Source organism: Somniosus microcephalus, chromosome 20 (genome assembly GCF_052327205.1).
Source record: "Somniosus microcephalus isolate GS21.2 chromosome 20, FLI_Smic_1.0, whole genome shotgun sequence".
Taxonomy (NCBI): Eukaryota; Metazoa; Chordata; class Chondrichthyes; order Squaliformes; family Somniosidae; genus Somniosus; species Somniosus microcephalus.
In genome coordinates, this window is record NC_141006.1 from 20,063,288 (window position 1) to 20,074,295 (window position 11,008).

General features: G+C 40.2%; 1 protein-coding gene across 4 annotated transcripts in view; it reads right to left on the bottom strand.

Annotated features, from left to right (window-relative positions):
• LOC147103070 (protein tyrosine phosphatase type IVA 2-like) overlaps positions 1–11,008 on the bottom strand; it is an 89,644-nt gene that overhangs the window by 76,900 nt on the left and 1,736 nt on the right. The gene's annotated exons all lie outside the window — the stretch shown is intronic.

Consider the following 11,008-nt stretch of genomic DNA (forward strand, 5'->3'; position numbering starts at 1 on the left):
GCAGTTAGTACCAGTTATTGTTTTTTTGGATATTGAAGAGAATATGTAATACACAAACACCATAAAAATATGGCTTGCAAAGTCAAGGGCAACAGGTTTTACAAAACCCTGTGCACCGCTTAATGCTGTCCATAACAGGCCTTAAATTAAGATTTCATAGAATCATACAGCACAGGAGGCTGCCATTTGCCCATCGTGCCTTTGCCAGCTCTTTGAAAAGAGCTATCCAATTAGTCCCACTCCCCTGCTCTTTCCCCACAGCCCTGCAAATTTCTCCCCTTCAAGTATTTACCCAATTCCTTCTGAAAGTTACCATTGAATCTGCTACCACCACCCTTTCAGGCAGTGCATTCCAGATCATAACTCGCTGCGTAAAACTATTCTCATTTCACCTCTAGCTCTTTTGCCAATTACCTTAAATCTGTATCTTCTGGTTACCAACCCTTCTACTAGTGGAAACAGTTATTCTCCTTATTTACTCTATCAAAGCCCTTCATGATTTTAAACTCCTCTATCAAATCTCCCCATAACTTTCTCTATCCATGGAGAACAATCCCAGCTTCTATAGTCTCTCCGCATAACTGAAGTTCCTCATCACTAGTAAATCTCCTCTGCATCCTCTCCAAGGCTTTGACATCCTTCCTAAAGTGTGGTGCCCAGAATTGGAATACTCCAGCTGAGACCAAACCAGTGATTTATAAAGGTTTAGCATGACTTCCTTGCTTTTGTACCCTATGCCTCTATTTACAAAGCCAGAATTCAGGCAGAAATCAACCGAGATCCACACAAAATTACAAACGCCAGTTAGCCTAACATCTATTGTCAGGAAATTGCTAGAGTCTATAATTAAGGATAGAGTGACTGAACACCTCAAAAATACTCAGTTGATCAGAGAGCCAGCATGGATTTGTGAAAGGTAGGTCATGCCTGACAAGCCTAACTGAATTTTTTGAAGAAGTGACTAAAGGAGTGGACAAGGGAATGTCTATGGATGCTTTTTATATGGACTTCCAGAAGACATCTGATAACGTCCCACATAAGAGACTGTTAACCAAGGTAAAAGCCCATGGAATTGAGGGCAAATTATTGACCTGGTTAGGAAGTTGGCTGAGCGGCCGGAAACAGACAGTAGGGATAATGGGTAGGTACTCAAATTGGCAGGATGTGATTAGTGGTGTCCCACAGGGATGTGTGTTAGGGCCTCAACTATTCACAGTATTTATTAACGACTTAGATGATGGCATAGAAAGTCATCTATCCAAATTTGCCGATGACACAAAGATATGCGGCATTGTAGATGAAAGCATAAAATTACAAAGGGATATTAATAGATTAAGTGAATGGGAAAAACTGTGGCAAATGGATTTCAATGTTGGCAAAAGTGAGGTCATCCACTTTGGACCTAAAAAGGATAGAACAGGGTACTTTCTAAATGGTGAAAGGCTAAAAACAGAGGCGGTCCAGCTACATAAATCATTAAAATGTCATGAAAATGTCATAAACAAGTACAGAAAATAATTAAAAAGGCTAATGGAATGCTGGCCTTCATATCTAGAGGACTAGAATACCAGGGGGTAGAAGTTATGCTGCGGCTATACAAAACCCCGGTTAGACCACACCTTAAGAAGGATATATTGGCCGTGAAGGGCGTGCATCGTAGGTTTACCAGGATGATACCTGGACTTCGAGGGTTACGTTACGTTACGAGGAGAGATTACACAAACTAGGGTTGTATTCCCTAGAATTTTAGAAGGTTATGGGGTGATCTGATCGAAGTTTTCAAGATATTATGTGGAACAGATAGGGTAGAGAGAGAGACACTATTTGGGGATTCTAGGACTAGGGGACATAGTCTAAAAATTAGTGTCAGACCTTTCAAGATTGAAATTAGGAAACACTTCTACACACAAAGGGCGAGAGAAGTTTAGAACTCTGTTCCGCAAACAGCAATTGATGTTAGATCAATTGTTCATTTTAAATCTGAGATTGATAGCTTTTTGTTAACTAAAGGTATTAAGGAATATGAGGCAAAGGCAGGTATATGGAGTTAGGTCGCAGATCAGCTATGATCTCACTGACTGGCTCAAGGGGCTCAATGGCCTACTCCTGTTCCTAAGAATTCTGGAAAAATGTTGCAGTTTCTCTGGGGTTTCCATGGATCTGCCGCTGAAGTCATGGTGGACGATCGGGAAAACGCCCACAGAAATTCAACCCCATAATGTTTACTTCACCTTTAACAAATACAATCAGCAAACTCTGAAGACGTAAAATAAAGCACACAAGTCATACAGCCCTATTTCCTGTCTGCACATTTCAGCGGTACTGACTCAACGGCCAACGAGCAAGTATGGAATAAGGGAGTTAGAAATAGATTTAATTAGGTGTTACGATGAATGATGGAACTATTTTTCTTTTAAAGACAGGAATCAGCTCTTAAACCATAAATGTCTATTCAGAAATAGAGCAAAAGCTGAAGTACTCAAGATTGCTCACTGCCCAAACTAGGCCATCTTGTGCTTTTTAAAAAAAAGTTAGCTTCACAAACATGTTATGCCATTACCGTAGTCTATTTCCATTAACTCTCTGAAATTTGCTCAATTAAAGATCACAGTGGACTGCCTTGAGTACACACCTTGTACTCAAAAATGCTCAAATATTAAACGGAGGTTGTTGCTATACGTTGGTTCACAGGCATATGTGTGTTTTGCATTAAATATGAACAAATCACTGACGATTCTGCTCGGTCAGATCAAGCTGCAAATTTAGCGATGGACCAACAACAATATGGCCTTCTGATTATCCAACTAATGCATCCACAAGCAAACCCAACATTTTCATATACAGACTTTGTGCTATGTGGTCACTGGGGCAGCGCAATAGTATTTCACCACAGGAAACCTTATTATAACCATGTCAACAAGTACAAGGCTAATCTCAAGCCCAGCACATACCTGACAAAATGTTACCAAGAAACCTTGTCAACTTCATTCTCACACCTTTGCACAAGATGCTGTGACTCACAGCTTGCCCTAAAATCACAGCTACTGTATACAGAATGCCATTTAGTGTCAGATTCATTTAGACCCAGTTTGCAGTCTCACATCGGTTTATATAAACAGACCACTGACTGGTCAGTTATCAGCCCTGCTAGCAGCGAACAGTTACATTTGGCCCTGAATGAAGGTAGGGTACAAGCAAAGCTAAATTCATGTTAAAAGCCTCACTTGCTACATTCTAAATACAGTACATGGAGAGCGTGACTTCTAAAATAGCAAACTACAATTTAAAAGAGAAACTAAAATAATAGAACCTTAGTCATAATCATGTTAGACTAACAGGGTATTGGGCAACATATTGAATCTTGTGCTTTAATTAGATCATGATTCCTCCAGCAGAACATAATCATTTTAAACAGCACAGTCTCAATTAAAGAGCGCTACAGGTAAGCACCATCAGGTAGACATCTATGTACACAGTTCTCTCAACAATTTTAATAATCTAAAGCAAAATCACTTGATGTTTTCTTTGTTACAAAAGGTGCTTTATGGACCCAATCACCCTTCATCGCATCAGAAAGTCCCCTTCAGCGCCTCAATTCCGCAGGACAAAGATCTCTCTTTCCTGCTCCCAGCTGGGGTTTCACTTTTTACTCACGTCAACACGTATTAGGCAAGAGCCTCTCCATGATAACAGCTACATTCTTTAAGGATTTGCATATGGTCTGGTGCCAATTTAATCCACAGCAGTCAGATTAAGAATGAGGGCTTTTATTGGTGACTGAATTATGTCAGCACACTCTTGTCCAATTATCCCCTGCTCTCTAACCCTGCTTCACCTGAAGATCACACTTGGTCTTAATTCCCCATGTGCAACAGCACAGGAAATCCACTCACTGATTTGGTCCCTACAACAATACCGATCAACCTGGGGGCCAGCCCTTGCACAGTCATCCACGTGCCAAGTCCTTGTGATTAACAATCCACCATCTCTCTGTTGCATTCCTCATTCTTCATCGTTCCAGTATCCTTTGTTCCTCCCCCTCATCCTGACAATCACCTCCACAATGCGCATCTCACGCTTCCACCTTTATCTCTGCACGTGGCCACCAACTCTGCATTTTTCAACAGCTTTTCTTTCATCTCATGGAATGGTCAATTCCACTTGGTGAATTTTTTTCATCTGCTCTTACTATGGAGTCATACCTGGCTTCAGATTGGTGCTAATTAATTGCACCAGAAAGAGCCCTGTCCCCCAGTCTACTGATAATTTCCAATCTTTCTCACCAATCAACATCCATTTTACCTTCATCCTCACACATTTGTTGCTCCTCATTCAATTCCTGCCCGCTCTTTGATTTCCATCTTTGACCTGCTCCATCTGTTGCGTCGCATCTTTATCGACGTCCCTGTATACGTTCACTAAAAGGCCCTCCAGGCTGACAGGGTTTATTCCAAATTGGTTATCCCTGCCTGCATAACACACGACACTCATTTCCATTAGTCAATCAACTTACACTGCAGAAACTGCGGTTTGTGCAAAGGTCGCTATGGTAAACATTCAAATAGACCATCTCCAGCTTTTAATACAATTCCTGACCACAAACTGATCTGTCCACTTCTAAATCTAACATGGCGTGCAACGGACGATGGCATAACCAAACACTTAACTAAATTATCCAAATTAATCGCTTAAAGACAATTTAAATTGTAATTTGGTTGTGCAGAAACATACCTCGTTAATCAAATATTGATAATCCACCATACCCATTTTTACAAAGCTGAAAAGCAAAATACTGCAGATGCTGGAAATCTGAAATAAAAACACAAAATTCTGGAAATACTCAGCCGGTCAGACAACATCTGTGACCTGAAACTTTAATTCTGTTTCTCTCTCTCTCTCTCTACACAGATACTGCCTGACCTGCTGAGTATTTCCAGCATTTTGTTTTTATTTTACAAAATTGAATATGGAAGCGATATTCTCTGTTGCAGTAAACAGAGTTCCAAATCAGGCTACAAATCTCTTGGACGGCATATGTAACAGCTACTGTTTGGTGAGAAACAGTGTACCAACACAACGGAAACCACAATGTTTATTATACTTCATAATCAGCATGTCAAGAGCAACTTGCAAAAGACTGAAGAAGCTTCCAGCATGAACACGTTTACGGATTTGCAGTGATGCTGATTTTACAGACCTTTAACTCTCTCTCAGCAGGCATTCTAATCCACCTGCAACATGTTTGTTAATGGCGTCAAGTGCAATACACTGCTGCAGTGGAGTCAGGGCCTAACATAAAGGCTTATTTACAAGACTGTTCAGAGAGCCATGTAAGCGGTTGTGTTACCTACATGCAAGCAACTAATCTCTGGAACAATTTCATTATCACGCAAGTTTAATGCACACTCATCTAAAATAAATGGAAGTCTAGGATCAGTTACTTAGCTGGAAAAGTTAGTTTCAAGCCGGAATATTAGGACATGACAAGGGCATATTTTCAGAACTCATTCACACCATCTAACCCACTATCAAAAGGTAAAAGCACACAGAAAGCAATTACTGAACACTTCCTAATTTTATGCATATTATTCTTGTACCACCTGAAAGACACCATTTTAGGTGTTCTCAAGTTGCCCCATCAGCTTATATTTGCATAAACTGCTGGAAAGTGGGGGAAGGGGGCACAAGTATTCTGTCGAAAGGCTAACTCAAATCTGCCAGATAATGGATTTTTTAAAATGACTTCATTAAAGTCTTATAATCTTGTAGTACTCCATCCAAACTAATTCTGTTTTGACATACGAGACAGCAGGTACACATTACAAAAGTAAAACCATTATTTTGCTAAATGCGGATGTTTTTCTCTTACCTGACATTGTTACTCTGCTGTCCAAAGACACTGCATAGGCAACAAGAGTTCTAAAAACCACCTCCACTTCTGGTAGTCAGGTGTAAAAGTTTGAAGTGGCTTACTGAATACTTAAAAGCAAATCTTGTATTGCATGAATCTACAAGATAGCATACATACTTGTCAAAAATGAATCTGCACAGCTAGTCAGATGGCCTGATAAGGTTCCAAACCCTCTCCACCCTCCAAACACAAGCTGACGTATATTGGGACAGTGAAAGACGAGGATTCCAAAGTTAGCTAATGTGCCTTTGCCACTCCATAACTGCAGCTAACACTGTGCAGTCACTGAAAATTTAAAAATCAGGCTTGAATTTTGCTATATTGCAGCTGCAAAATACTTGCAATCTTGCAATCATCGGTTCCTTAAACTGATCGAGAATGTCGTCTCAGCCCTCAGTAACCAGTATGGCTAGGTTGCAAAATAGTATTTGGTTCGTAAAGGCTGTGCTCGAGAACCTAGTGCTCCAAGCTAAATGACCAATCGAAAGCATGGGCAAAAATGTCACTGTGAAAGTTAAGCAGTCCTTTGGTGTACACGAGTATAAATACTGCCAATATTTCAGTTGCAACGGAAATGGTCTCTTTTATTGAGCAATTGATCCCATGTCCCATTTTGACTATCTATTCACTGCATAAAACTGGATGGGGACATCGTCCCCCAAAATAGCAGTGAAACAGTTCCTGAGTTAACTTTTAAACAAAAAAAATCAAAAGTTGCTTCCCTTCCCCTCACAAAAATACGATCGTGATTCCCCTGGGGCCTAGCATAAAAATCTTAATGTCAGCATCGCAGTGCCACGGTGAGCGTTAGCACGGGTGGGCCATTAGAAAGCATCTCCAACATATCAGTGGATAGTATGGGGTCTGATTATCAGCTGGTTGGTTTCTGCTTTCATTACAGCACTCACACACAAGAAACCAATCATTCGCACCATTCACTAACTTTTGCATGAAAACAGCTCTCTATCCCAGTTAGGAAATGGACAGCTATCAGCACCAAGATGTACTTTGCACCTCTGCCAAAAAAGGTTTACAATGGTGTATAAAAAAGATAATTTTATAGTTATGGCCTCTCCTGCAAGCCATTTGGTGTTTTTCCTACAATGAATTTCCTTCATGCAAGTTAAGTTCTGATGAAAAAAGACAACACAAACTACAAAACTTTTAACAATGAGCTGTATTAATGCAGATAGGTTACTACAAGGAAACTTACTTACTCCACGACATAATATTCTATCCATTAACAAAAATGCACAATCATATTTGAATTACTGATATACAGAATAAGTCGATATACAGGCGCTTTCATTGCCTCACTCCACCCACCCACACGAGTGACCACAGAGATACTTCTCAGCATGTCATCATGACTCAAAACATTAAAACCTATTTTGTCCACAAAAACTTACCAGTTCCATTTCAAAATATCACCAATCTTTCAAGAATTGATTGGTCCAGTGAAAACCATCATCTACAATCTAGAAAAACTTAAAATTTGTGTAATAAACTTAAAAAACCAACAGCCCTATTAAGCCTACAAGCTTTCAGCAGGAGGTTTAGAAACAATGATCCTAATTAAACCGGGAGCTCTTATCTCTCAGCCTCCCCCAGCACACACTGAATCCTGACCTACATTCCACATCTCATACCGATTGCAGCCTTTACATCCCATCGCCAGAAGTCTCAACACGCATGATTATTGACCTCTTCTAACCCACAAAAGAATGACCAGTACTAAAGTTCAGGCAGGGGTTTTCTCAGATCCCATGCATATCCTTCTATTCAGACACGTGGCATTTTTCTGTTTATATGACCCAACGTCTTAGTACTGACAGCATGGAAACCAGAAGCTTTGTAACAGAATGCATCAGAAGTCACTGTACAAAGCAATGGAAGATTATTTTCTTACCATAAATTACAAAGTAGCAAAGGATCAACAGACTTTGAAACATGTGACAAGTCCTAAATGCTCCCATTTTAACTACATCCCTCGAATCCAGAAATGCTGGCCAAAAACAAACCATGTAGTCCCTTGGCAATAGACATGGGCCACTAGGTTAACAAGTCTGGCTAGTAATATTGCAGGTAAGTGTCCCATTTAATATTGCAGGTGTCCATCACAATATAATATAGATGTTTGAAATATTTCCTCTCAATTAAGAGCACTAGGAATTAAATCATCATTAGGTGGGGCAGCAGCACGACTTGTTAAAGCAGGGAAGTGATCCACCAGAGGGGTCAGGAGTTCCCAAACCCAAGCCTGGCTGTGTAGGGAAGTTCCAAACACATGCCAAGTATTAATCTGTTGAACACTTTGGACAATAACTTGTCAATGGCGTGGACATTTCCAAAGCCTCTAATGGAGTCTCGCACTGTACAGCTCTACATAAGTTAACACAGGATGCCCATTCAACAATGCTATACATACAACTCACTTATTTTCACCTCGATTTTGCTTTCTGTGCTGTAGTTAATGGTGTATCCTCTAACTTTTGTCCATTAACTCAGGAGCTTCCCAGTTCTCTTGTTAGTAACAGCACTGTGAGCTGACTGCTTGCCTCAACCTCTCAGACACGAGGTGTGCAACCTTAGGAGAAAGAGACCGCATGAGGAAGAAATGGAGATAGGAGGAGTGCCGGTAGTATATAGCCAATAAAAAATGGAATGGACACATTCATTGTCTATATTATTCAGTTACAGTTGGGGGGGGGGGGGGGAAGGCATCATAGCACTAATTCTTCACCTAACCAGTTTTCTCACTGGGGTTATTTAGAGGGTTGGTGCCAATATTCTCTCAGGAAAAGTTACTTAAATCAGTATGTTTTTGTTGTGATGCTCTTAATTCATCAACTCAAATTCCTCCCAATGCTACCTCAATCATTGGTAGATTTGGAACCGGTTCTTCAGTCCAGTGTTATAGACCAGGTTGCACTCTTCGGACACAAACAAGTTTGGACTGCTGAGATATTTAAAAAACGATAGGGTTTGAAACTTCACCTGCCCGCTTTATTGAAATCCCAACAACAACACTAAATGTCCATCCGACAGGTCAACACAAGTGTCTTGAGGGGTTGAAAGCAGAAAAGGGAGTTACCAGCATGTACAATGTTAGGAAGTGCAGCAATGTGGATACCAAGCTGAGGTAGGCCACTGCTCCTCCCACTTCCATGTCCTACAGAAAAACAAATCTGCATCATAATGGAATTTTAGAAATGCATTTATGCACGCAACACAGTAGGTGTAGGATAGGCTTGTTATTCTGCATTTCTTGCTTTGTACAATTCGTTCAGCTGCTGAAATTATTTTGCTTCTAGTCCCCAAGTCTCCAATCATAGATCCAAAAATATACTTAACATTTGCCATGGGATTAATTTAAACTGCAACACCAAGACTCACTGGGATTCCAAGTATTAAAGTACAAGACATTTTAAATATGCAGCCTCACCAATAACATGGAAACAATCCCAACTTAGTTCTTCAGGTTTAAGGGTAGCTGCAATTACTTTAGGAACAAAAATGCAATATTAGAATTTGTATCCTTCATTGATTACACTCCTGTTTAATGTGCAAGTGTAAGCAGCTTATAAACAGAGCCATAAGATTGAGAACCCTTCTACCAAACACGGTCAATTAATTCAGTTTATGTTTTAAAATAACACTGTTTAACTATCAGCTTTTTCTTTCCCTGGTAATTGATTACTTGACCAAAAAACTCAGATTGCATAAAAGGGAACAGGGATTCTCAATGTTGCCAATAGTCTTACTTAAGTGGCTGACTTACTCATGTGCCACTGGAGCTCATTTACTGACCATTCTTGTTCAGTAAATGAGCTGCATATTTGTGTTTGATAAACTTACAATATCAGCCTCAAATCACTTAATCTTCCTGTGCAAATGCGATTGCACAGCAACATACAATACTGCCTGTTGACAACTGCTCAAAAGAAAGACTAAATAAGCTTACCTCAGTTTACAATAGCAAAAAAAATTCAAGACAGCAATGTAATCTTCAGATACAGATTACAACTGTGACTACACTTCAAAAGTACTTTGTTGGCTGTAAAGTTCTTTGGGACATCCTGAGGTTCTGAAAGGCACTATATAAATGCAAGTCTTTCTTTAAACCACTAGCATTGTGTTCCTGTTCCATAAACTCACCTGAACCAGATATTGCTTTGCAACCATCCTGAACTATCTATTACACTCATCATTTTTACTCTCCGGAGAAAGCAGCATTTGGTGTTTCTGAAGTAACTTCTATTGAGCAGCAAATCCTGCCATCTTTGTTTCTGCACAAGACCAGTCCTGGTGCACCACTTCAGAGGAGGCCACCCAGCACCTCACACTAGTGGGCATGCCTCAATGTGAAATCCTGGACGATGAGTGCAGTCAGGCTAAATGACCATGGGCCCATTATCTGACAGGGACTAGGGCGGCAGTGACCAGAAGTACTGGGTTGCACCTGGGATCTTTCTGATCTGTATGACTCAGTGCCATATCATGTAACAGACTCAAACACTGAACTGTAGCTCATAGGTATTACCCCATTTGTCAAAGACAGAGTCCCTTAAAACATCGCCAAATCTAAATTTATTTTAGATTTGGGTTAGCAGACATTTACTTTTCACAACAAAGCAGTTTCTGCAAGGAGCCAGGGTACAGCAATCATTAGCACCTTTAAACATATTAAATTTCAGTGCCCAAATCATATGGACAGCATTAGTTCAAACAACTTTCAAGCCTAAAAATACTTCCATCTCCATAATGTTAGACAACACAGCTTCAGAGAAAAGGTCAGGAAATTACACAATCATTACTTCTTTGGAATATGCAGTTAAATATCTTCGAAAGTTTAAAAATAGCATAGTACCTTTTAAACTTATTTTCTGCCTCCAAACAATATACACTTCATGACAATAGCCTTCTAGCCACACTACTAGCTCCCAAGCATCCCACAACCGTTCTCCCTCTACTGTTCCCCACATCAGCATGCTCTCGAAGTAGACCTGTCCTTTCTTTTGCATGCTGCCAGAGTCTAAAATTTCACCTAGAAACAGTAAAACAGTGGTTGAACAGTGTCGTGTCCACTCTATGCAT